Raw genomic sequence first — 5,714 nt, forward strand, 5'->3', positions numbered from 1 at the left:
GAGTAATTTATTTTTTGTCGTGTGACGGAGCCACTTTCCATTAGTCGGAAGGTTTTTTTTTGCAAATTAAATCCAATTATGGAGCCAGTTCTGATGAAAATGAAGGAATGGTAAAGACTTTACACCTTAACCGCTTACATGTTCTGCTGCTTTGTTTGTGCTGCTGCTTTGTTTTTCTTCTCCTAATGTGGAGTTGCTCTTTATTAATATCAAAAAAGATGGGCCGCTCTCAATGAAATTAAATCTTACCACCTGCCATTGATTAATTTCAGAAAACGAAATTAATCTTTTTTTGCTCACCCATTTAGATTCATGACAATTTGGGAGTTTACCTGAGGTGAATAATCTGAAAACAGTCTTCTCTGATCACACTGCCAAGCACCCTAAATAGATGACTAACAGGACCAGTCTCTCGGTGGAAAACCGACCACAACTGCATGTTTTGAGGTAAACTGTGAATTCGCTGAATGACATCAGAATCTTTTATTTGTTATTTGATTTTGCTGAAGCACAGTGCTTATTCGAAAGTTCATATTCGACACTGTGTGATTTGGGTTCAGCCCATGTAGATGAATGAACATTTGAATGTAAATGTGTGTGTGTGTGTGTGTGTGTGTGTGTGTGTGGATTATTACAATGTTTGTAATAATTCTCAGTGGCCTGCTACCAATAGTACCATTTTATACTTTATGGCAGTTATTAAAGGAAATACTCAATGTAATCACCCAGAAAAAACTTTAGTTTATGTATTGTTGAATTATTGTGCTTTCAGAAAATTATATTGGATGTCAGACTAAATATCAAATGAGTTGATTAATAATAATAATACATTTTCTTTATTTAAGTTTAATTAAATGTCGCTTATTTGAGTAATGCCAGGCCTGAGGGAGCCCTCGCCCACACTGTAGCAAATTTCTGTAGTTTTCACAGCATTATTACTGTAAAACGGGCAAATGCTTACTGTAAAACCTGTATACAGCATGTTACTGTAGATCTGCAAAGCATCATGGTCAATTTTCAATGGTGGGAAATTCTACAGTAAAAAATATTTTTTTTCTGTGAATCACGATACAGCAATTTCTAGAGGATTTTTTTTTTCCCAGAAATGGAAAGCTGAAAAGCTAGATTCCACACTTTCATTGGAATTTTAACTTCAGAAAGGTAACTTTGCTGATTTATTTCCACAGTTTACTCTAGTCAAGTTAACTATTTGTTCAACTAATTTATTATTTATTATTATTTGTTCAAGAGTGCACTGAGAGAGAGAGAGGTAAAAGAGCGGGACACTTCCTAGTAAACTTGTGTCTTGTGTGCATTTTATTAGCAAAAAAAAAAAAAAAAATAGTGCATAATTTCGATCGATTTTCTAATCTGGCAACATTCGATAACGTCATCAGTTTAGAGAAGGATAGCATTGTTGAATAAAAATTAAATTGGAATTGTGTATGTGTCTGTTGGTGCACTAGCAGGAGTTTTCTCCAGCCAGCTAACGTCAACTGTCACCGCCGACACCGCGTGCGTGCGTGTGGAGCAGTGAAGCCAAGCCAGCCGACTCCAGAGTCCAGACTCGACAGAAAACGCAGTTAGAGGTAAGACTTAACACATTTTTCATAGGTTCATGATTTTTCTGAAAATCATCGCAAGTCAAACCGCAGAAACAAGATTGTTGATAGTCTAATTTGAAGTGCCTTTCCCGACATGTGGGAGCATACTGTATAAAGATTTGTCTTCTCTGGCAACATTAACGTACATTTACAACGTCTTCAGTTTGATTAAAGAGTAACGTTTAGTATTGTTGAATAACATTAATTTGAAATTGTGTATTTGATGTATGTGCTGACGCGGTAGCCGTTTGAATAATCTCACTCGTCTTTTTTTTTTTTTTTTGCTTGCTATTAACGTTCGCGCCTGAAGAGTCAGACATTTAAGCGGGCCGATTCGAAAGTTTTATTCATTCGAGAGTTTTATTCATGACACGTGGAAGCATAATAATATATATATATTAAGATTTTTCGAGATCTTACTCGTATTTTTATTTGCCATTTGGTTCATTTCTTGCAGCAAAGAGGCCTTAACAATTAATCCAGGTAACGTTACATAAATTACATGAACTGGCATGTAACTATACAGTGTTTTTCAAATGCAAGGAATGTTGTTTCTCTTCAGACACAATCCCTAGAAAGTGCACATAAAACGTGCAAACATTAAGACATTTTGTGCGTTACAGACCTACATGTACCGATATTACTCAAAACCTAAACCAGCTAACGTTAGATCTCAAAAGACACACTTTCCCTTATGAATATTGTACTTGTGATTTCTAAAAGTGTTTTTTCTGTTTATTTTGTGTTACAGGAAACTTCCCCCCAAGCAGACGTTGAGGACCAGATTTCTCTGCCAAGCACTCTAAGACTCATCATGCTCGGTAAGATCCCAGCACTAGACATACTCAATAGATCCCCATTTTAAGTATATATGTATATTAAGTGTTTAGTATATTTGTATCGATTCACTGTGTGAACAAGGTTTTACGTCATTTTACACTGATCCAATAGAAAAAAATGAGGTCAATGCATGTATTCAAAACTTCATTTTAAAAGGTCACACTCACTCATCCTGTGTAATCCATGTCTCCAGTATTCTGTTATATGATCAGGACTTTACAGACACCCAGATTTTTACTAAATGAAGTGCACAAATTCTGCACTGTGCATACATGTGCATACATGTGCAGGCTCACTACCTGGCTGTGCATCAGAGGATGTTATGAAAGTGAACTGGGTAGCAAAGTTTTTTTTTTTACCAAACAGTAAACCCTATCAGATTGAATGCTATACAAATTCATTTTTTAGGAGAGTCCATTCTGGGGGCAAATAGGTGGATGCTTTCCATCGAGGGCAGAGTTCTCCAACCAAATCCAACTGAGTGACCGTTTTGAATTCACTTCTGCTCTGGCTGTCCTTTTTGCATCATACTATATATTTAACATGGAATATCCTGCGGAGGCAGCCACCACATTAGAATGTATCCAGAGGTAAGCACTTATTTGTTGTTGATATATTTTTGACTAGGAATGGGAACAAATATTTGAGTACTCATTCTTTAACCACCTACCTGATTAGTAAAATACTTATCAAAGTGTTTATTTGGGTTTATATGGACTGTTGTGTAATTTTTAAACATCAAACTTTTATTTTAACTCACCATGCAAATGGTAGAAAAGTAAGCACAGCCGCTCTAAAGTCTAAAATTCATGCACATCACATTTTCTTTTCGTCACTTTATTACTAAAGTACTTGGTTTTTAGAGTACTTCTAAATTACTCAAACTTCCCATCTCTACTCTTCACACTTCCATTGTTGTGCTCACTGTTATGAGCATATAAAATATCAAAACTAAAAATATGTATTTAAAAGACCATTTGTGAAGCTGTTTCATGACTAACGTCTATGAATTGTTGCAATATGATTTTGTCAAAGTTTAATAGACAGACTTGAAAGGTCGCGATGACCGAGATCACAGTCTTTGAAGATGAATTGAGCAGCTCTATTTTATAATCTCTCTCTCAGCATCTAAGCAGGGCAAAGGCTTTTCAGTGTGTTCAGTCTCATGTCTCTTCTACATGTCCACTCTGGATGTTACAACACTTTAATACTCATAGATAACAACACATTTCATCCTCTCTTGGAACGAAAGTGGCTAACTTCTGTCAACCTCATCTACAAGCAAGAACATAGATTTTAGATTCTGAAATAAAAAAATAAACGATTTTAGAATCTATGCAATAGCTAGGTGAATCGATTTTTCTCTCCAGACCCTAATATGTGTGTTTTAAGTAAGAGTTTTGGTTTATAGAGAAGTGGACATTGTATTGCATGTTGTATTACACGTTGATTGGCTAAATCAAATGATCCAATCAAACTTTTATATATTGTCATCAACCCATCTGTCTTGCTTATAAACCTTTCCATTAATAATTAATTTCTTCCACTGCAGGGTAGAAGACTCCAGCCAAGGAAATTGTCTAATTCAGGCCAGTTTCTGAAGAAAAATACAGTTCTGGGAGAAAAACAACATTCAGGGACCAAATTCTACTGTTTGAAATCCTGCTGTTTTTAAATAATTAAATTTGCCTTTTATACATTCTAATTTTAACTGAACATATTAATCCATTTGAACAGGATTGATTTGTATGTTCAGAAAAGTGTTGTTGTATACAAAACTAAATGAAATGTTAACAGACAAATGTTTACCTATTGAAGATTTTGTTTTTTTTGCTATGCTATTTTTATTTTATGAATTTAGAAATTAAAAGTGTGAAAAGTTATCAATAAATTGCATTTTTGTGGCAAAAACAGTGTCTTCATTTTACAGTACACAAAACTAATGCTGTAATCCTTATTACAGTAGTAAAATATGTGAGGTGATGAAACACAGTACTGTGATTATTACTGTAAAAAAAGTTTACAGTATTTGTAAAGTTACTGCAGTTAAGTTTACAGTAAGCATACTGTGAAATGAACTACAGCAACTTACTAGCTAATTGCTGCCAGCAAGTTACTGTAAATTTCACAGTATTCTTCTTACAGTGCATGTACTGACTGTCATTTTCCCTCTGCTGGTTCGTTGGTGACTTTCCTGTTTGGCAGCCATAAAGCATGGCGTAAAGCAAGTGTTCTATTAACATTGCATGTCGATATTGTTTATGACTTCTTGCCTGTTTGATACTACTTCTGATTATTGGATTCTCCCTCTATTTTGGCTCCTGATTGGACTGATTGACTGTATTTAGACAACTGCCTGTTTCCTGATGCTGATTCTGGATTGCCCTTTAAATAAAGTTCTGCATATGGATTCTCACTCGGCTTCAGCCTCCTCATTACAGAATACTAACCCTGCTTATGAATCCAGTGGAATTTTCGGAGCTTCAAGTGGCGTTCGCCTATCAAAGTGAGGTATTCAAAGTCTACCAAAATCAACACCAACAAATTCCTGACACATTACATTCTTTCACTTCCTGCACCCATGCCACAAATGGTAAGCCTTGCCATCCCTGATAAATTCGATAGTTCAGCGCATAAATTAGGTTTTATCTGACAAGTAGAAATTTATTTTGACCACCAGAAAGACAGGTCTGCTTCTTATAACCAGAAATGTGCTTTTTTGATGACACTTCTTATGGGAAGAGTGATTACCTGGGCTGCTGCTGTTTGGGAGTTCAATCATTGGGATTCAAAAAATTTTACCTCTTATGAATACTTTAAACAACAGCCATGTGATGTGTTTGAATATCCCGCCGGGGGCAGGGATATTTTGACCCAATTACTTTCGGTATACCAAGGCAATCGTTTGGCAGCAGACTACGCAGTGGAGTTCAGAATGCTGACAGCACAGAGTGGATGGAATGATGTCTCGCTGAAAGCAGTTTTCCGGGCAAAGCTTAACTCAGGAACTTAAAGCAGAACTGGCCTTCAAGGGTGAGAGTTCAACTTTCTCTGAGATTGTAAATTTAGCCATAAGGACTCATAACCTAATGAGGAATGTTCCTAGGAGAAAACCTGCTTATGGGTTGTTGTCAAGCACATCAACTCTTTCGCAGTCACACTCAATTCCCCTGGCCACCAATCAGGAACCTATGCAACTAGGTCTCTTAAAGATCTCTGAGGAGGAGACAGTTCAACGGCAACTGCACTTGTGAAACTTGTGTTTCTATT

At 36.1% G+C, this 5,714-nt stretch overlaps 1 long non-coding RNA gene across 3 annotated transcripts; it reads left to right on the forward strand.

The window, feature by feature from the left end:
* The first annotated feature begins 1,015 nt into the window (after nucleotides 1-1,015).
* On the forward strand, nucleotides 1,016-4,062 carry LOC113094056 (uncharacterized). Of its 3 annotated transcripts, XR_003287969.1 has the most exons (4): nucleotides 1,016-1,589; nucleotides 2,356-2,425; nucleotides 2,853-3,034; nucleotides 3,997-4,062. It is a non-coding gene; the product is annotated as an uncharacterized LOC113094056 (long non-coding RNA). The 3 variants fall into 3 exon arrangements; XR_003287968.1 differs by lacking the exon at nucleotides 3,997-4,062 and having other exon boundaries at nucleotides 2,853-3,311; XR_003287970.1 differs by lacking the exons at nucleotides 1,016-1,589; nucleotides 3,997-4,062 and adding an exon at nucleotides 1,912-2,087 and having other exon boundaries at nucleotides 2,853-3,311.
* Nucleotides 4,063-5,714: the final 1,652 nt, after the last annotated feature.

The sequence above is a fragment of the Carassius auratus genome, unplaced genomic scaffold, assembly GCF_003368295.1.
Source record: "Carassius auratus strain Wakin unplaced genomic scaffold, ASM336829v1 scaf_tig00215236, whole genome shotgun sequence".
NCBI lineage: Eukaryota > Metazoa > Chordata > Actinopteri > Cypriniformes > Cyprinidae > Carassius > Carassius auratus.